This window comes from Rattus norvegicus, chromosome 20, assembly GCF_036323735.1.
Source record: "Rattus norvegicus strain BN/NHsdMcwi chromosome 20, GRCr8, whole genome shotgun sequence".
Classification (NCBI taxonomy): domain Eukaryota; kingdom Metazoa; phylum Chordata; class Mammalia; order Rodentia; family Muridae; genus Rattus; species Rattus norvegicus.
In genome coordinates this window covers 23,316,094-23,338,573 of record NC_086038.1, presented here as the reverse complement: position 1 = coordinate 23,338,573, position 22,480 = coordinate 23,316,094, and the positions used below count along the sequence as shown (strand labels likewise).

The following is a 22,480-nucleotide window of genomic DNA, read 5'->3' as shown; positions in this document are numbered from 1 at the left end:
AAACCACTTATCAACTAAGTGAAGAACTTAGGATGATTCATTAGACTGATTTAATTACCATACCGATAGAGCTAGAAACTTTTTTGATTTGACTTAGTGCCTCATTGTGGTAAATCTCTGAGGAGAAAACAGGAACAAAAGAATTGCACCTCAACACAAGAGAAAACTTATGAAAATCCAGTAGCCAAGACAATTTATGAGAAATGAATTTTTTTCTTTCAAACCAAGAACCAAACAAGGGTGTCCCCTTCTTTTAACCTTATTTGACAATATAAGTCATCCTGTTTAATACAACATTAAATAAAATAGACTTAGAAAACTGTATATTTCATATCTTGTTTGTATTCTTAGTAAGAGCAATAAGGAAAGAAAAATTGTAAATGATACAAATAGTAATAGAGAACAGAAAATGTGCTGAAAGAAAATATGAGAGAAATAGCAACTTTTCAACAAATAAGGCTGGGAAAATGGGGCATTGGCATTTAGAATAATGGCAATCCTGTCTCTCGACTCATCCAAAAAAATCAGTTTGAAACTAGACAAAACAAACCTAAGAGGCAGAGACACTGAGTTTGAAACTAATAGAGACAAATAGAACAATACTTTAAGTTATAAATATCAATAGTCCTATAAAATTTACGCAAGGAATAAGAATTTGTGGAGGAATTTTAATCTAGCAACATGGCTGTTCCAACAAGGGATCACTTACAAAGACCTAAGTCTATGTAATCAGATTGGAATGCAGGCATGCCTTTAGCACATACCTTTAATACCAACATAACAAATCAGAGAAAGATTTGATAGAATGAGTCAGAGATAGGATATGTCTGACTCTCACAAGAAGAGACAGGAAAGAAGGAAGATTTAAGAAAGCAGTTGAGAAAGAGCGGGGTGGGTGGGCAGGTTTACTAGGACACTTTTACAGTCACAAGTTGTAGGGGAAGTCAGAATGAGGCAGAGAATGAAGAAACAGAAGATTAGAACAAATTTCCAGTAAGTTTGAGGCTGAGCAGAGCAATTCAGTCAGAAGTCAAGAGAAGCCAGTTTGAGTCAGTCAGCTGGGAGAGAAAGAAGTTTGAGCCATAACAGCTGAGTTAAAACAGTCAACTGGAGTTCAGAAACGATCTAGAAAGGATGAGCTTACTCAGCGGTAAACAGTAAAATGACAATTACATCTGACTATTAAAAGTTACATTTACAAGCCTTAACAGATAAGATTGCATGAAGTCTGTACAACAATGAAAACCATTATCAGAATGAAGAGTTAGCCTTTATAATGCAGAAGACATCCTGCCTCTTTTCTGGTATTTTATGCCAAGGGAACATGCACAAAGAAAAGAAAGAGAGAAAGAAAGAAAGAAAGAAAGAAAGAAAGAAAGAAAGGAAGGAAGGAAGGAAGAAACCAATGAAATAAAGAGAATAAATAATCCAACGGATAAGCAGACTAATGAGGCCTGTAAATATACTTTAAAATACTTAATACTTTAGAAATTAAGGTATTATAAATAAAAACCACTCTGATATTCTGTTCATCTCACTCAGAATGATTATAACATGTTAGCAAAAACTATTTTAAAAGGAGAACTTTTATGCATTTAGTGATCAGTAAAGATAGTCCTAAAAATAGAAGAAGGAAACTAATCAGAAAACACATATGTTAGGTACAAACCTGAAAGGACTCAAGTCAACATACCATAGAGACCCCTTTTGTCCACGTTTATCAGGATGCCATTCAAAAATGGGCAAATACAGAATCAGCCTTTGTGCCCCTGACTGGAGAAGAAAAGTCATCCTGTTTAATACAACATTAAATGAAATAGACTTAGAAAACTGTATATTGCATATCTTGTTTGTATTCCCGTTCTACTTGGGCAGATGACCATCAGGAAGGTAAGGATATGTAGTAAAAGGTAAAGAACATAAATGTGAGCAAACATAATACCTACACATAAAGCAATGTCATAACAACACCCAGCATTCTAAACATTTACTGCTGATCCCAAACTTTTACATTATTTGACTTTGGGTATTAGAGATTGAGCCTCAGGCCCTATCTTTGTGCCAAGTTTGAATTTTTTTGAGTTAAATTTTTTCTTTGCTTTGTCGTTAGGAAAAGTTTGCTAAATTATATTTACATATTTTATCTCTAAATCTTTCAAAGGTTTATGTTTTTTAGACCAACTATTTACTTACTCATTTCTTCACAGAGGGAATCAATGTGATTTAATTAAGAAATAATTGACACAATGCTCCAGTAAGTTAAGAAGAGCCAGATATGGGCATGGAGTCTTTGAGGTTGGTTAAACTATAGAACTTGTATCCTTTCTCTGCTACATATTCTGGGGAGGAATGTCTTTTTCATCACAAAGTAGGAACCTGTCCATTGTAACATCAACACAGAACTATTGTTGAAACAGTAAAAATTTAAGGTTTTTCTTTTTTTCTACCTCTAGTGTACCATTAGGAAATTTTAGAAATTTAGAATTTGGTATTTTTGAAAATTAATTTAGCAGTTTATTTTAGGAACTTTTAGAAAGGCTTATGTGGTTAAAAAACTGTAAACTGTTTCACAATGGGAATTATACTTTTAGGCAGATTGATTTTCGGGTATGTGGTTGAATCTAGTGGGGCAGGATTGTGGTATTTGGGCACAGAATAGATAGCAGTTACTTTCTATCATTCTGATTTTTTCCACAATCCTACATGCCTTGTCACATTTTCTCTCTCTACTCAATTTAAAGGTTTAAAGAAATAGGGTTAACATCCTGAAAAAAAATTCTAAGGAGAAGTCTGACCATTAAAAAAATTGTTCAGCAGAAACGAACCAAAATTCATTTTCTATGGACTGGGGACTGCCTAAAATGTTTTCAATATTATCTGATCTGAAACAATGGCTCATGGAAGTGGATTCCCATGTGTGATTGATTATCTTGTGACTAGACTGCAGTCTTTACTGCATTTCATAGAACTGAAAAAAAAATCAGCACTGGGAACATGTAGGATGATGTCACAGGTGAGGCAGGCACAGGAGAGAAGAGGTCTGTCATTGGATGAGAAGGATGGGCAAGAGAGAAGTTTGAAGGAAGAGGAGGAGACTAGGACAGAAAGGTAGAGACAGGAGAGAGGGAGAGGGAGAAGCCGTGGCAGGACAATATGGCAGGTGACGTTAAGATCTCGCTCTGTGTATTTACAGGTTGTTTTTAATGTTCTCAAGGGATGGATGGTACCGGGCTTTGTATGTTTAAGTGGGCAATTATATCTTACCAATTGGGTCAAAGATTATTGTGCTGTGTGTTCTTTTATGTGACGGTTTGAATGTAGGAAAGTGTGTGGCGGTAAGAGACACTGGGCCGCAGACGAGTTGGGATGGGTTTCCACCAAGATACCTAGCAGATATCTTGGGGAACGGCAGTGCTGGACCCAGCGAGGTAAAATACAACCATACTTACATTATTTTTATATTTTTACAACAACAGGAACATAGTTATTCAGTACTGTGGTTATTTGGGGAAAAATTGTAAAAACAAAAAGGAACAAAATAAACATTGAATGCAATCGTAATCACATTTTTAAAAAAGGTATTTTGGAAAAACCACAATAAGCACACAAGATACTTACTTCACAGGTATAGCTATAGCTTTTGCATTTTATAATTTTAGAAATTTTCTAAACTGTCTATGGTGTTCATTTTAAGTTGAAAATGAACACCATCCACTTAATTCAAGAATTTGTGAGATTTATTTTGTTCTGTTGAACAGCCACACATCTCTATTCTTGTTTGTTTGTTCAACTTAACTTTCATGGCTATAATTTTATAATATTTTATTCATTTAATTTATACAGGATGCATTTGGAAGAGATGGATAGTGTTGAATTTATGTAACCATTATATCAGTAGTATAAAATAAAGTGAATGTAATCTTTACATACAAACTCTCCTTGAGCCCAAAGGGAAAATGAGCATAGAAAGTAAAAGGTGAGAATATAGAGGGAAATCAAAACAGTATAGAACGTGGACGTCGTTAAACCTGTGGTAAAATTGCATAGCATGGAGACATATATATATATATCTTTATAGACATATATATCTTTAATCCGGGTAGTCGAGGGTGGGGAAGCAGGTGGATCTCTGTGAGTGGGAGTCTAGCTTTACCTGCATTTTAAGTTCAGTATAGTCAGAACTACAAGGTAAGTCTCTGTCTCAAAAACAAAAACTTCAAAAAATGTAATATGAAGTGGTATAAAAAGCTTATGCAGGCTCTCCTCCCTTCAAGAAGGGCTGATATGCAGAACTATTTGACTGATATATGATGATACGCCTCCTTCTGTTTTACGTGATTAAAAACCCAGTTTGTGTTGGAAGAAGAATTTCCTACACAAGTAATTCAAGGACTGGATGGGAATGCAAAAAGAACAAAAACAAACACCAGACACTGTGTAAATAATATGAAGGTTCTACCTTTAGCTTCTTAAAGAAATCCCGGCAAAATGGCTCGGGCAGCCATTAAGAGCAAATCCAGCACTACAAAGGATAATAAATGGTAAAGCCCAACATAAGGAGGCAAGCTATACCCTAGAAGAAGCAAGAAACTAATCGTCTTGGCAACAAAACAAAGAGAATGAAAGCACACAAACATAACCTCACATCCAAATATGAATATAAAAGGAAACAATAATCACTATTCCTTAATATCTCTCAATATCAATGGCCTCAACTCCCCAATAAAAAGACATAGATTAACAAACTGGATATGCAACGAGGACCCTGCATTCTGCTGCCTACAGGAAACACACCTCAGAGACAAAGACAGACACTACCTCAGAGTGAAAGGCTGGAAAACAACTTTCCAAGCAAATGGTCAGAAGAAGCAAGCTGGAGTAGCCATTCTAATATCAAATAAAATCAATTTCCAACTAAAAGTCATCAAAAAAGATAAGGAAGGACACTTCATATTCATCAAAGGAAAAATCCACCAAGATGAACTCTCAATCCTAAATATCTATGCCCCAAATACAAGGGCACCTACATATGTAAAAGAAACCTTACTAAAGCTCAAAACACACATTGCACCTCACACAATAATAGTGGGAGATTTCAACACCCCACTCTCATCAATGGACAGATCATGGAAACAGAAATTAAACAGTGATGTCGACAGACTAAGAGAAGTCATGAGCCAAATGGACTTAACGGATATTTATAGAACATTCTATCCTAAAGCAAAAGGATATACCTTCTTCTCAGCTCCTCATGGTACTTTCTCCAAAATTGACCATATAATTGGTCAAAAAATGGGCCTCAACAGGTACAGAAAGATAGAAATGATCCCATGCGTGCTATCGGACCACCACGGCCTAAAACTGGTCTTCAATAACAATAAGGGAAGAATGCCCACATATACGTGGAAATTGAACAATGCTCTACTCAATGATAACCTGGTCAAGGAAGAAATAAAGAAAGAAATTAAAAACTTTTTAGAATTTAATGAAAATGAAGATACAACATACTCAAACTTATGGGACACAATGAAAGCTGTGCTAAGAGGAAAACTCATAGCACTGAGTGCCTGCAGAAAGAAACAGGAAAGAGCATATGTCAGCAGCTTGACAGCACACCTAAAAGCTCTAGAACAAAAAGAAGCAAATACACCCAGGAGGAGTAGAAGGCAGGAAATAATCAAACTCAGAGCTGAAATCAACCAAGTATAAACAAAAAGGACCATAGAAAGAATCAACAGAACCAAAAGTTGGTTCTTTGAGAAAATCAACAAGATAGATAAACCCTTAGCCAGACTAACGAGAGGACACAGAGAGTGCGTCCAAATTAACAAAATCAGAAATGAAAAGGGAGACATAACTACAGATTCAGAGGAAATTCAAAAAATCATCAGATCTTACTATAAAAACCTATATTCAACAAAACTTGAAAATCTTCAGGAAATGGACAATTTCCTAGACAGATACCAGGTATCGAAGTTAAATCAGGAACAGATAAACCAGTTAAACAACCCCATAACTCCTAAGGAAATAGAAGCAGTCATTAAAGGTCTCCCAACCAAAAAGAGCCCAGGTCCAGACGGGTTTAGTGCAGAATTCTATCAAACCTTCATAGAAGACTTCATACCAATATTATCCAAACTATTCCACAAAATTGAAACAGATGGAGCCCTACCGAATTCCTTCTACGAAGCCACAATTACTCTTATACCTAAACCACACAAAGACACAACAAAGAAGGAGAACTTCAGACCAATTTCCCTTATGAATATCGACGCAAAAATACTCAATAAAATTCTGGCAAACCGAATTCAAGAGCACATCAAAACAATCATCCACCATGATCAAGTAGGCTTCATCCCAGGCATGCAGGGATGGTTTAATATACGGAAAACCATCAACGTGATCCATTATATAAACAAACTGAAAGAACAGAACCACATGATCATTTCATTAGATGCTGAGAAAGCATTTGACAAAATTCAACACCCCTTCATGATAAAAGTCCTGGAAAGAATAGGAATTCAAGGCCCATACCTAAACATAGTAAAAGCCATATACAGCAAACCAGTTGCTAACATTAAACTAAATGGAGAGAAACTTGAAGCAATCCCACTAAAATCAGGGACTAGACAAGGCTGCCCACTCTCTCCCTACTTATTCAATATAGTTCTTGAAGTTCTAGCCAGAGCAATCAGACAACAAAAGGAGATCAAAGGGATACAGATCGGAAAAGAAGAGGTCAAAATATCACTATTTGCAGATGACATGATAGTATATTTAAGTGATCCCAAAAGTTCCACCAGAGAACTACTAAAGCTGATAAACAACTTCAGCAAAGTGGCTGGGTATAAAATTAACTCAAATAAATCAGTTGCCTTCCTCTATACAAAAGAGAAACAAGCCGAGAAAGAAATTAGGGAAACGACACCCTTCATAATAGACCCAAATAATATAAAGTACCTCGGTGTGACTTTAACCAAGCAAGTAAAAGATCTGTACAATAAGAACTTCAAGACACTGAGGAAAGAAATTGAAGAAGACCTCAGAAGATGGAAAGATCTCCCATGCTCATGGATTGGCAGGATTAATATAGTAAAAATGGCCATTTTACCAAAAGCAATCTACAGATTCAATGCAATCCCCATCAAAATACCAATCCAATTCTTCAAAGAGTTAGACAGAACAATTTGCAAATTCATCTGGAATAACAAAAAACCCAGGATAGCTAAAGCTATCCTCAACAATAAAAGGACTTCAGGGGGAATCACTATCCCTGAACTCAAGCAGTATTACAGAGCAATAGTGATAAAAACTGCATGGTATTGGTACAGAGACAGACAGATAGACCAATGGAACAGAATTGAAGACGCAGAAATGAACCCACACACCTATGGTCACTTGATTTTTGACAAAGGAGCCAAAACCATCCAATGGAAAAAAGATAGCATTTTCAGCAAGTGGTGCTGGTTCAACTGGAGGGCAACATGTAGAAGAATGCAGATCGATCCATGCTTATCACCCTGTACAAAGCTTAAGTCCAAGTTGATCAAGGACCTCCACATCAAACCAGACACACTCAAACTAATAGAAGAAAAACTAGGGAAACATCTGGAACACATGGGCACTGGAAAAAATTTCCTGAACAAAACACCAATGGCTTATGCTCTAAGATCAAGAATGGACAAATGGGATCTCATAAAACTGCAAAGCTTCTGTAAGGCAAAGGACACTGTGGTTAGGACAAAACGGCAACCAACAGATTGGGAAAAGATCTTTACCAATCCTACAACAGATAGAGGCCTTATATCCAAAATATACAAAGAACTCAAGAAGTTAGACCGCAGGGAAACAAATAACCCTATTAAAAAATGGGGTTCAGAGCTAAACAAAGAATTCACAGCTGAGGAATGCCGAATGGCTGAGAAACACCTAAAGAAATGTTCAACATCTTTAGTCATAAGGGAAATGCAAATCAAAACAACCCTGAGATTTCACCTCACACCAGTGCGATTGGCTAAGATCAAAAACTCAGGTGACAGCAGATGTTGGCGAGGATGTGGAGAAAGAGGAACACTCCTCCATTGTTGGTGGGGTTGCAGACTGGTAAAACCATTCTGGAAATCAGTCTGGAGGTTCCTCAGAAAATTGGACATTGAACTGCCTGAGGATCCAGCTATACCTCTCTTGGGCATATACCCAAAAGATGCCTCAACATATAAAAGAGACACGTGCTCCACTATGTTCATCGCAGCCTTATTTATAATAGCCAGAAAATGGAAAGAACCCAGATGCCCTTCAACAGAGGAATGGATACAGAAAATGTGGTACATCTACACAATGGAATATTACTCAGCTATCAAAAACAACGAGTTTATGAAATTCGTAGGCAAATGGTTGGAACTGGAAAATATCATCCTGAGTGAGCTAACCCAATCACAGAAAGACATACATGGTATGCACTCATTGATAAGTGGCTATTAGCCCAAATGCTTGAATTACCCTAGATCCCTAGAACAAACGAAACTCAAGACGGATGATCAAAATGTGAATGCTTCACTCCTTCTTTAAATGAGGAAAAAGAATACCCTTGGCAGGGAAGGGAGAGGCAAAGATTAAAACAGAGACTGAAGGAACACCCATTCAGAGCCTGCCCCACATGTGGCCCATACATATACAGCCACCCAATTAGACAAGATGGATGAATCAAAGAAGTGCAGACCGACAGGAGCCGGATGTAGATCGCTCCTGAGAGACACAGCCAGAATACAGCAAATACAGAGGCGAATGCCAGCAGCAAACCACTGAACTGAGAATAGGTCCCCTATTGAAGGAATCAGAAAAAGAACTGGAAGAGCTTGAAGGGGCTCGAGACCCCAAAAGTACAACAATGCCAAGCAACCAGAGTTTCCAGGGACTAAGCCACTACTTAAAGACTATACATGGACTGACCCTGGACTCTGACCCCATAGGTAGCAATGAATATCCTAGTAAGAGCACCAGTGGAAGGGGAAGCCCTGGGTCCTGCTAAGACTGAACCCCCAGTGAACTAGTCTATGGGTGGAGGGAGGCAACGGGGGGAGGGTTGGGAGGGGAACACCCATAAGGAAGGGGAGGGGGGAGGGGGATGTTTGCCCGGAAACCGGGAAAGGGAATAACACTCGAAATGTATATAAGAAATACTCAAGTTAATAAAAAAAAAAAAAAAGAGCACTTCCAGAGGGGTTCAGAGTTCAGCTCCCAGAATCCACCTCGGCATGAAAGAACCACTGGGCTATCCAATGCCCTCCACTTTATTGCTATGAGCACTCACACATGTAAGGCACACAGAGTCACAGACAGATATGGATAGATGTGCAGGCGCACACGCGCATGCGCGCGCGCACATATACACACACACACACACACACACACACAAATAAAAACCTCAAAACAAGAATCCTTTAATTAAATAAAATCCACAGAAGAAAAGTTGAAATAGTTTGCCAATTTTTCTGTCCTATTTCTTTCTTCATGAAAAACGTATACATGCCCATGGATGATATTCTCTGTCCATTTTGACAATTAATTATAGTTTAGAATACAGTGACATTTCACATATTTTTTAATGTCATTTGTGTAGAAGGTGCCATTTATGTTGACTGGTGCTAAGCTCCTAACAGGCACTGATTAAGTCACTAGAAGATTCTTTGAAGATGTCCCCTTGGTGGAATCAGATGCCAGATATTAGCAGAAAAAGAGAATTATGATTACCATTTAGGAATCTTTCAAAGGGAAAGTGTGACTTGACCCAAGAGAAGGCACAGACTTATTGCAGTTAAATGTATTGTGTAAATATCTAAGGCAAAATCATAGCTCACACTTTCCTATGCTGTATTTATGAGCAAGAAGCTTCACTTTAGGACATAGGGAGATTTAATGCCTGTGACATTTAATGTATATAATATTAATAACTAGCTTTTTACATCATGTTCACAAAATGGACTATTGCATATTATTTATGAATTATAGCTGTGGTACAGATGTTTCAGGTCTTCTGAAATATCAATCTTTTCATATTCACATTAAAGACAAGGAAACAAAATTATTAAAATTAGCTTGTGGGCACAAAAATATCATGTTAGCAAAGGGTAAATTTTCAACTGTCTCAAAAGCTCCTAACAAGCACAATATAAATGCTACTAAATTAAAAAATATATATAATTAAAGATATTTAATGTTAGACTAAAAAATGAAGTTTTCATAATTCATAGCCTTCCTTATAAAAAGGAAGTACATCGCCAGTTTTGTTTCACACAAATTTAATAGTTGTAAGAGTACAGATATATATTATTATATGTAATTATATAATACAAAATAATTATACACTATGTATAAAACTTACATATATAACATATACAACATCACATATTTTATATAATATATGATGAGTCAGAACCCTGTAACAGGTATTGGTGATGAGAGAGATTAGTGGCCAGCATCCACTTTTATATAATTAATAGACATCTCAATTAGCCATTTGTAAGGTTTCTTTAAGACCTAAACTATATCTACTATATATAAATGTAATGAGAGGAGGAGGATATAGAAGAAGTAGGGGGAGGGAAGGAAAAGCAAAAGAAGGAGGGGGAAGGTCAGCCATATTCATTACAAAGATTGATAAGCCAAAAATGTTGGTGGGATTGCAAACTGGTACAACCACTCTGGGAATCAGTCTGACGGTTCCTCAGAAAATTAGACATAATACAACCTAAGGACCCAGCTATGCTACTGCTGGGCATATACAAAAAGATGCTCCAACATACAGCAAGGACACATGTTCATAGTAGCCTTATTTATAATAGCCAGAAGCTGGAAAGACACCATGTGTTCTTCAACAGAGGAATGGATACAGAAAATGTGGCACATTTACATAATGGAGTACTACTGAGCTATTAAAAACAATGACTTCACGAAATTATTAACCAAAGGGATGGAACTAGAAAATATCATCCTGAGTGAGGTAACCCAGTCACAGAAGAAAACACAAGGCATGTGCTCACTGATAAGTGGATATTAGCCCCAAAGCTCAAATTACCAAAGATACGATCCACAGACTGCATGAACCTCAAGAGCAAGGAAGACCAAACTGTGGATGCCTTAGTCCTTCTTAGAAGGGGGAACAAAATATTCATGGGAGGTAGAGGGTGGAAGGGACTTGGGAGGAAAAGAGGAGGATGATGGGAAAAGGGGGAGGGACCAGGTATGGGAGGAGACAGGGATGATATACAGAGGGTCAGGAATTTGAACAGAGGCGTGTATCAATAGGAGATGGGGAACTTGGTGTAGCCACCAGCAAGTACCAGATGGTAGGAAAGCAAGAGGCTCTCAGGACCCGAAGGGGATGAGATTAGCTGAAATGCCCAACAGAGGGGAGGGAGAACCTGTAGAGACCAAATCTAGAGGTTAGGTAAAGCCCCAGGTTGTAGAATGGGGCCATCCACTCATCTCTGAGCTTTCAACCCAGAATGGCTCCTGTCTAAAGAAAATCTGGGGACAAAGTATGGAGAGAGACTGAAGGAAAGGCCATCCAGATGCTGTCCCATCAGGGGATCCATCCCATAATTTTGATCTTAGCCATTCTGATTGGTATAAGATAGAATCTCAGAGTTGTTTTGATTTGCATTTCCCTGATGACTAAGGACTTTGAACTTTTTTTTAAAACTGCTTCTTAGATTTGTAGAATTAACATACTAAAAAATGGCCATCCTACCAAAAAATCTACAGATTTGACACAATCTCCATCAGAATTCTAACACAGGTTCTCATAGATGTGGAAAGAGCAATTCTCAATTTCATATGGAAAAAACAAGACACAAGATAGTAAAAATAATTCTTAACAAAAGAACTGGTAGCAGAATCACCATCCCTGAATGCATGGTATTGGTATAGAGACAGACAGGTCAATCAGTTGAATAGAATTGAAAACCCAGAAATAAGTCCATATACCTATGGTCACCTGATCTTCAACAAAGAAGTCAAAACCATAAAGTGGAATAAAGAAAGTATCTTCAATAAATGGTGCTGGCGTAACTGGCAGTCTGTATGTAGAAAAATAAAAATAGATCCATATTTATTACCTCGTACAAATCTCAAGTCCAAGTGGATCACGGAGCTCAATATAAAACCAGATACACTGAATCAGTTAGAAGAGAAAATGGGAAAGAGCCTCAAACTCATTGGCACAGGAGGAAATTTCCTAAAGAGAACACCAATGGCTCAGGCTCTTAGACCTACAACTGATAAATGGGACATCATGAAACTGAAAAGCTTCTGTAAGGCAAAAGACACATTCAATGGGACAAATCAGCAACCTACAGAATGCAAACAAATCTTCACTAACCCCACATCTGATAAAGGGCTCATTTCCAAAATATATAAAGAACTCAAGAAGCTAACCCCTGAAAAGCCAAGTAACCCAATTACAAATGGGATGTAGAGCTAAACAGAGAACTCACAACAAAGGAATCTAGAATGGCTGTGAAGCTAACTTTTAATTATGGGCTTTGAGAAAATATAATTAATAAAACATAATTCCCATAATCTCTGTCTTAGTTTTACTGTGTGGTATAATTTCCAGTCACTTCTTTGTTGGCTTTAGGTCCAGCTCTCCATCCTTTGGAAATGTCCCCTTTTTGTCTAAGCACCATGAGGCCACTGTTACTCCTTTCTCATCCATCATTTCTATAGCAGCCTTTTTTGGGGGGAGAATTAAAAGTGCCTATATTATACTCTTTCTGTAGGTAAAAAAAAAGTGGAAGAAAAAAAGATTTGCCATTCATTTGCACAGGAGCATTGTTGAGAACCAGACTAAGTTCTCTTTGTTTAGCAATGTAGGAAACCATTGAACAATGCCTCACACTGGAGGTGGGCTTGGCTCAGCTCCTCTTCCCAATCTATGCTAAATACATGGGAGGCTGGCTTTCTTTTAGTCTACAAAAATGTGAAAATTCCTTCCCATCTTCATGCATGCATTCTTTTAAGCTTCTTTTTCCAAATTATAGCTCTAAAGGGAAAGCCCTTCATATATGAGTTTCTGTATTAAAATACCTTTTAAGCAAGGGATAGTGGCATACACCATTTATCTCCATGCTTGAATGATAAAAACAGAAGGGATAAGAGGTAAGTTTATTCTTGATTATCCTGTGAATTTGAAGGCAGCCTTAATATGTCAGATACTGTTTCAAAAAAAAAAAAACATAACCAACACAGGCAACACCTAGGCCAAGTATCTCAGTGAAGGACTTAAAACTAATGGTCAAATGGTCAACATTCCTGCAAATCTCCTTTGAACTAAGAACCCATATTTCATTTGATTTCACTTAGGTGACCCTATGGAATGCAATTTTGAGTTCTGGTTACCTAGACTAAAATAGTTGTGCTAAAAGTCTGATTTCTGTTGAGTCCAAATTGCATTTCATATGTCCCAAATCTTGGAGTACCTTCTAGCACCTTTATACCTTCTAAGGTATAAAGAAGTCTTTGAAGGATTTGGTGTAATAATGAACTGTTATGTCATTTCTAGGTCTCTTTAAGGCTTTACCTTAAAGCCACAATCTACCATGACCTCTGTATTGGAACAGAAGAGTTAGAGGGGAGAAAAAGGGAGAGCCAAAAGTCATAGTAACACTCTCTCTTTCTCTTTTTTTTTAAATCTTTATTAACTTGAGTATTTCTTATTTACATAGAGATTGTTATTCCCCTTCCCAGTTTCCAGGCCAACATCCCCCTAACCCTTCCCACTCCCCTTGTATATGGGATTCCCCTCCGAATCCTCCCCCAATTACCACCCTCCCCCCAACAATCACGTTTACTAAGTGTTCAGTCTTGGCAGGACCAAGGGCTTCCCCTTCCACTGGTGCCCTTACTAGGCTATTCATTGCTACCTATGAGGTTGGAGCCCAGGGTCAGTCCATGTATAGTCTTTGGGTAGTGGTTTAGTCCCTGGAAGCTCTGGTTGGTTGGCATTGTTGTTCATATGGGGTCTCGAGCCCCTTCAAGCTCTTCCAGTCCTTTCTCTGATTCCTTTCAACAGGGTTCCCGTTCTCAGTTCAGTGGTTTGCTGCTGGCATTCACCTATGTATTTGCTGTATTCTGGCTGTGTCTCTCAGGAGTGATCTACATCTGGTTCCTGTCGGCCTGCACTTCTTTGCTTCATCCATCTTATCTAGTTTGGTAGCTGTATATGGGCCACATGTGGGACAGGCTCTGAATGGATGTTCCTTCTGCCTCTGTTCTAAACTTTGCCTCCCTATTCCCTGCCAAGGGTGTTCTTGTTCCCCTTTTAAAGAAGGAGTGAAGCATTCGCATTTTGGTCATCCTTCTTGAGTTTCATGTGTTCTGTGCATCTAGGATAATTCAAGCATTTGGGCTAATATCCACTTATCAATGAGTGCATACCATGTGTGTTTTTCTGTGATTGGGTTACCTCACTCAGGATGATATTTTCCAGTTCCATCCATTTGCCTATGAATTTCATAAAGTCATTGTTTTTGATAGCTGAGTAATATTCCATTGTGTAGATGTACCACATTTTCTATATCCATTGCTCTGTTGAAGGGCATCTGGGTTCTTTCCAGCTTCTGGCTATTATAAATAAGGCTGCTATGAACATAGTAGAGCACGTGTCTTTGTTATATGTTGAGGCATCTTGTGGCTATATGCCCAAGAGAGGTATAACTGGGTCCTCAGGTCACAATATTCTGAGGAACCTCCAGACTGATTTCCATAATGGTTGTACCAGTCTGCAATTCCACCAACAATGGACGAGTGTTCCTCTTTTTCCATATCCTCGCCAGCATTTGCTGTCACCTGAGTTTTTGATCTTAGCCATTCTCACTGGTATGAGGTGAAATCTCAGAGTAACACTCTTTTTTTTTTCTTTTTTCTTTTTTTCGGAGCTGGGGACCGAACCCAGGGCCTTCCGCTTGCTAGGCAAGCGCTCTACCACTGAGCTAAATCCCCAACCCCTCAGAGTAACACTCTTAATGAAAGAGTTGTCTATCACCTCAGACTTAGAGCTCAGGAATATGTTAACCAAAGTCAATTAACTTCTCTACTTTGGACAGCTGAGAACTGCTACCTCTTTTCCACCTCATGATATTGTAGCTATTCACACTAATATTTGTTTACTAACTGTAGATTCTGACCACTTTCAGGCTATCTCCACCTTCTTAATTTCATAGACTTATGGAAGGCAAATGGAGACAATGAGGAAGGAGGGTAGGTTAAGAATGGGAATAAAGAAAGGGTCTTTCATGGGAACAGCTCTTGTAGATACCTACCATTGTCCTTTACTCCATGGTAACCATCCGTCTATCTCTCATTTGGGTTCCCAGAAATAGACCAGCTAGTACACCTGACATGGACAACTTTACTCTCAATTTGGGTATATTTGGAATCACCCGTGTCTTAAATCATAAAGACATACAGATTTTAACCCATTACCTAGATTCTTTAAAAATATATAGATTAAAAATGTCGATGAAAACTTTCTTACTCTTTTCAAAGCTGAAACCAGTCTGCACTTTTGGTCTCTACCATGTTTCTGATGGTTTTTGGTAACTCTAGCTCGAGAGCTATCACCCAGGCTGAGATTTGTCAAAAGTCATAAAGCTCACCTAAAAGAAGAATGATTTTGGACTAGGCATGTACAAACGAAACTACAACTCTAAAATCACATCATCTCAATGGGAGAGTAGAGACAAAAGCATAGACAAGTTTCAGTTTTTGGGATAGTAAGAAAATCTTCATCAACTTTCTTAATCCTTGTATCGGCGTATATTCATCTACTGGTAACTATGGTCATGAATTTAAGTTGTTATATCACATAAGATAATTTCCTCAGGTTTTAAAACTAAATGTTAATTTAAGAGGACAGAATAAACTTATATAATTATCATACATAGCCTTGTTATCATTATAAGAAATTTTAAGAAATTTAAGCAGTTGAAATAAATATTAAACTATTTCATCCCAAAGTGAAAGTGAGTTTGAGTTTTAACAGATTTCATAGATTTAGAAAGTGCTGCTCATAAATGTCATTTTGAAAAAATGTCTCATATAATTTAAGCAAGTGGTAAAGAATGTTTTTATTCATTTAAGTAATTCAGAAAATTGCCACATATGAAATTAAATGTGTCATCTTATAAAAAAAGTGTGAAATTCCTTGCGTTTTTAATTTTATGGACTTGGGGATTTCAATTTTAGATGAAAAGTAATATAATATATAGTAGGAAAGTAACTTGTGCTCAATAATAAGAATTCAAATCAGATAAAGAGAGCTTTGAGAAACATAATACAAAAGAATGATCAGTAGCTTTCCCATTGTACTTGCCTTGAAAATTTCTGCCAAGTAGTTTGTACACTGGAGATATACATTTAGCTCAGCAAGCAATAGACTTACCTTAGGAGATGTTGTCTATGTCAGTCCATGATATTTAGCCAAAGCTTTCTTTTTATATGAAATGATACCGTAATGGATGAAAGATAGTACAAATCTTACATAATTAATTGTTCAAATATGTTCCATACTCAAGTACCATGGAGTAGTAGTCGGAATCTTTTCCTTCCTAAAAAGTATTTGAAACATGGTGCCATTCAATCAAATTTTTTATCAAATGTATCTTTTCTGTAACTCACCCACTTCTCTTACATTATTTTATCTGCATCCATAGAATACCCATTTATGTTACATTTCTACACTTTGAAGAATAATGTATCCCTTAAGGACAACAAAATCATCGCCATGTTTAAAAATATTTTTATACATATAGAAAATATTTATAAAACAAACCATCACCTATATTGATACTAAATAACACTTGATGGAATAATTATCTTGTGCACAATTATTTACTCACTAACTCTATATGGTATCATATAATATATGAACTATATATTTTCTATCACACTTGGAAAAGTAAAAGCAGAAGACTAAATAGTTAATGAAACATGGATCTTTTAGGAGGAAGCACTGCTTCTGAATGTTTATTTTGATTGTTTCTATTTTGTCTGTTTGTGCTTTGTTTGTTTTATAAAACTGCTTCAAATAACTTTTAGTTACCCAGGATTAAAAGAAAATCTTAAAAAATTAGCAGTAGGATGTATTTTTAGATCTGAATTTCTACCTCTCCTGTTTTTGCTTTTGCACTACTGTGTCTGAATAATAAATGCTAATCCTTGAGCGTAATATAGACATTCAGTTGTCCTCTGTTCTGAACTGTGGCCTCCAATGGTAGCTCTTTTACTCTAATACTATCCTGCCTGGAGAAGTGATTCTATACCATATGCAGTTGTTCTTAACTTTAGAATAGATGTTTGGGCTTGTGACTGCCAAACACAACTCTCATTCTCAATGGAAGAGTATGTTCTGCGAGGTGGTTTTATTCTGCCCTAAGTATGACTGACCCCAGCACAAGGTCACAGGTTTCTCATTTCATATCATAGGTCACCTTGTGAAACTCCTCCCTTTGAGTGGTCAGTGGCAATTTGATAAACTTCAGTATTTAGAATCTAGAAGTAAAGTAACTTGTTTCTCTAGATACCTGATTTCACTGACTCAAGGACCTTCAGCAGTGACCACCATGGGACACATTAATTGATGACTTGGCACTCTTTTGAGCACTCATTGGTTGTGCCTAAGCATACCCAAAAAGGTTAATAAGAAAAACGTTCAGTCTCACTCCTACCACTTTCGTCTGAAACCTATAAGAACTAACACCCACTCTGCCATTTAGGTCTGATCTCTCCTCAGAGTGCCTGTGTGCTGCTTTTTGCCGGTCTGTCTGTAGTGTTAATCTCTCTTATAATAAATCTCTTATGAAAAGAACAATCCATATTAGGGTCTCTCTTAAGCCCAAACTATAGACACAGAACCTTTTACCTTCAATGGCATGTTTCATTATGGAGTGTTTTATATGAAAATTTGAAAGCAGAGGAAATATGTAATCAATGCATTTAGCAAAAACAGTGGAGGCAAGTGGAGAAATATCTGGCATGGATCTTAGTGGTTAGCTAAGATTATCTGATAGTCAAAACAATGTTAGGTCATATAAATATAGCTATTAAGGATAGCAAAAATATTTAAGGCAATTTTGATTTTAATCTGCCTCATCCCTACTCTTTCCAAGCACAAAACTGGAACCCACCAATTAGGCATTTGGACTTTAACCCCAAATGGGAGTATTTAAAGTAACTTCCGTTATACGCTGTTCTATCTACCAACTGCCTTTATCTGAAAATTGTATTATCATTTTAAAATAATTACAAGAACATTTTAGTTTGTAGTATGAATCACGTTCCTCGGGAATTCGTTTAAATCTAGAAGCAGAGGAAGGACAATGGAAGCTGTTCAAAGTAGCTTCTCTATCAGGCCAAAAGGGAGATGGTTTATCATCGTCACGGTGCGAGCTGCAACCCTTTTCCAGTTGGGTGGGAGCCACCAAATAAACTGATCTTGCTCAGCTGTGAACAGTGCTGACTCGGGTCTTAATAAAGCTAGCAAGTATCCCTGCTCATGCAAGCTATGATTTAGATCCAGTACAACCATTAAAGCCTCTGAAAGTGATGACTGGGGGCCCTTTCAAGAGGTCACTCATAACTCATTCCTTGAAGAGCTTGCGAAGCAAAACTTTCATGCCTTTTACTTTTGGCACCTATTGAAACCCAGTCTCGAATCGACATAAAATTAACCAAATCTTTGATTCCCTTTTGAACAGCCAAAGATTTTCATAGTGCTGTTCATTTTCGGATCAAAATCATGTGTGGAAGAAAGTATTTGTGTGTTCATTGCGAGTTCTCTGAACGTCTAACAAAAGGCGTTCTGTGCTGGCTTTCAACATGCCAGGTTTGGGGAGTGTGAAATGTATCCTGACAGGTTAATTGAAATCGCTATTGAGCATGAAGGGGAAACACCTGTAGCGAAGGGAAAGCGCAACAATGAAAGCCGAGCTTAGATTTCTCAAAGAAAATCAGGAATTATTACTGGATGGCAATGGCTTAATGGGCAAAGTGGGACAACTATCTTCAGAATTTGGGTAAGAACCACTGCCGACCTACTTTTTTCTCTGTAGAGCTTCCGGGCAACTTTCTTAGATTTCCTGATCTCCAATTGCTTCTTTGGCTCTACTTGTTAATATGTTATGAGAGAAGCTGAAGAAATAGGTCAGTGGTAAGAACACTCATTGCTCTTTCAAAGGATTGTGATTCGGTCACCAGCGTCCTAATCAGGCGGCTAACAAGTGTCCCTAAACTTATCTCTAGAGCATCTGAAACTCTCTCTGGATTCTGTTGGCATTTACACAGCATGTGTGCCCTCAATCCCTGCATACACACACACACACACACACACACACACACACACACACGCAGATATGTACAGATATACACACAAAGTGTTATAAATGTAAAGAAAATAGAAGAGAAAGCATACATAGACCGAGGCACTTTTTACGATTCAATTAGATTTGAAAAACATATAGAAATCAGAAGATTTGAAATAAGAATCTGAGCCTCCATTTGTAATCTTTAAGAAGCAGGGCAAACTGTTGTAGCAAAGTGGCTGCCTCAGCATGAGAATGCAGTACTCATGTATGAAATTCTTAAAAAGGAAAATCAGTTAAAAGGGAAAGCATAATAAGCGAAGTTAGAAATAAAAATCTAACAAGAAAGTAGGTATTTAATTGGAACAAGAAGATGAAGATACCGATGGGTGGAAGGAGTGTAGCCTATCATGAATTACTTGTCTGCTTCTAATTGTCTTCATAATTAGTATCTATTAAAAATATCCTGCTTCTCTGTAAGGTGGCAAGAACCTGAGTAGGAGTAGGAAGTGAGTGAGTGCAGACTTTCTGTCTGTCCATCTGTCGAAGCTTAGCTGGGTTAAAGAAGGCTGTCACCTTTTTTCTCTTCATTATTTTTACACATTAAAAATTGTTATATTCGTTTATTGCTATACGTGTTCATGGCTGGTGGACTACTTATGGGAGCCAGGTTTCTCCTGTCCTGGGGATCTAATTCAAGTCCCTAGCCTCTCTGTCATCTCACCAGCCCATTTCTATCCTCTTCCCTTTGTTTTCCATGGCAACATGGATGTACACACTGCTGACAATACATAACAAAATGAAACATCTTTCAGTCAACGTTCACTTATCTTTTTCTGGAGCATTTAAATGTAACCCCTCTTTCTCTTGGTGACAGAATGCTCCGCTGTGAATTTTCTCAGCTGAGGGACACTTTTATTTCACTATCAAAAATAAATCTTTGATCACAATAGAACAGAAAGATTTTCATAAACTTTGAAAAAACTACACAGAAAAATATTGAGTGATTTTTATGGCATAAGAATAATAAAAAGAGAAAGTAATAAAAGTAACCAAAACCTAAATTTTTTTTCTTACGCTAAGCAACTTGGCCTAGAGACCATTTAGAAAACGACTTCAATGAAGGAGTTGCTATAATGAATTAGAACATTAACATTAGGAGTCCTGGGTTCAGAGCTGAAATGTTATTACTCTTGCCATTTGCAAAACTTGCTTAGGGCTTCATTTTTGAGGCAAATGAAAAGAGAATTTAACGCCATTTCCTTCGAAGACAGTAATGGAATCCATTCATCTACCCTGCCATGCTGAACTCAGAGATATGTGCTTTAAAGATTATACTTACAACTTCAAGTGCAAGCTGGGAGCCTGTCCCAGGGAAAAAGAGCGTATATAAACTGAGCGCACTAACTCTTCCATTATTTCAAAATAATTTCCACAAAAATGTGAAATAGTACATATTTATTTATTTATTTATTTATTCATTTATTTATAGCATTCATTCATGGAACATGGTCCTCTCATTCAGACTCTTCCCTTCACTACTAAAGAAAGACAAGCAAGGTTTCAGATTCTTCTCATTCCCTGTTTCTGTAAGTAACATCACTTTCGGGGCTGGAGAGATGGCCCAGTGGTTAGGAATGCTTGCTTGTTGACTTGCTAAGGCATAAAGTTTGGTTCCTGGCACCCATGTCCGGGAGCTCATAATTATCTTTATCTCCAGCTCCCAAGGATCTCATGCCCTCTTTTGGCCTTCACAGACACTTGCACACATGTGCACATATACACAAAGAGATACAGAAGCATGAATAAAACTAAAAGAACTCCTTTAAAGTATAAATTAGCCTTCACAAAATTCAAAGTACCTTTAGATTCAGGACAAATACATTTATTCGATGTTTTAATTATAAGAATTTTTGTAATAAATATTGAAAAATAAACATTCAAAATATAAACCTGTTTTTCATCAAATTTGTTAAGGCTGAATTAAATGTTTAAAGCAGACAACTTTAAAAGAGTAAACTATTTATTAAGGAACACACAGAAAAATTACCTAAGTTGTACCTCTTTAAGAATGTTAATTTGTGGGCTGGGAAGATGGCTCGTTGATTAAGGTTGATGAATGCTCTTCCAGAGGTCCTGAGTTCAATTCCCACAACTACATGGTGGCTCACAACCATCTGTAATATCTGATGGCCTCTTCTGGTGTGTCTGAAGACAGTGACAGTGTACTCATATACATAAAATAAACAAATCTTTTTTTAAAAAGTAAAAAAATAAAATTTAAGCAAGCTCCAGTTAAATGTCGTTCTTATAAAGAAAAAAACAGAATTAATTTGCTTGGCTGGAGAGATGGCTTATAGTTAGGATATGAGTTCTGTTTCCAGCATCCACATGGATAGCTCATGCTCAGTGTTACATTACATGCTGACTCAATCTTTGTTCTTTCATTGAGAGAATTATGTCCACAGGCATGTCATACGTAGTGACTCTTGTGCAGTTGTTGATCTTGTGCTATGGCCAATAGTTCATGACAACATGAAGCACAGGAAATATTAAAATAGAACCATTGTTTGTTAATTTTTTTATCATCAGGCTAAGACTTTACATGTGCTACATGATCAACTTCTTATACATGCAGGAAACTTGATTTGAAAGGACCAGATTTGTGGTCAAACTATAGAATCCTACAGACCACACGGGTGTTCTATAAACGTTTTCTATTTATAAACAAAATGTAGGAGGAGATTATTTTTGTCATGACAGAACACACAGGTACACACAATTTATCCCAGTTACCCAGGTTCTGAAGAACCCTTGAGAGACCCTTGGTCTGTGAAGACTTGATTCCCCAGTGTAGGGGAATGCAAGGGCAGTGAGGTAGGAGTGGGTGGCTAGGTAGGAGAGCACCCTCATAGAAGCAGGGGGAGGGGGAGATGGAATAGGGGGTCTCTAGAGGGGAAAGTGGGAAAGGGGAGAAAATTTGAAATGCAAATATATAAAATACACAATAATTTAAAGACGAAAAAGAAAACTGGAAAGGCAAAAAATTAACATAAAGTAATTAAAAACAAATAAACAACAAGAAAGAAAAATAAACAAAAGAATTATTTGGTTAAAAAAAA

General features: G+C 37.3%; 1 long non-coding RNA gene across 1 annotated transcript in view; it reads left to right on the top strand.

Annotated features, from left to right (window-relative positions):
- LOC102552717 (uncharacterized) overlaps window positions 1-22,273 on the top strand; it is a 78,655-nt gene extending 56,382 nt beyond the window's left edge. The window contains exon 4 of the long non-coding RNA XR_362201.5: window positions 20,851-22,273. This is a non-coding gene — a long non-coding RNA (uncharacterized LOC102552717). The remainder of the gene's footprint in view (window positions 1-20,850) is intronic.
- Window positions 22,274-22,480: the final 207 nt, after the last annotated feature.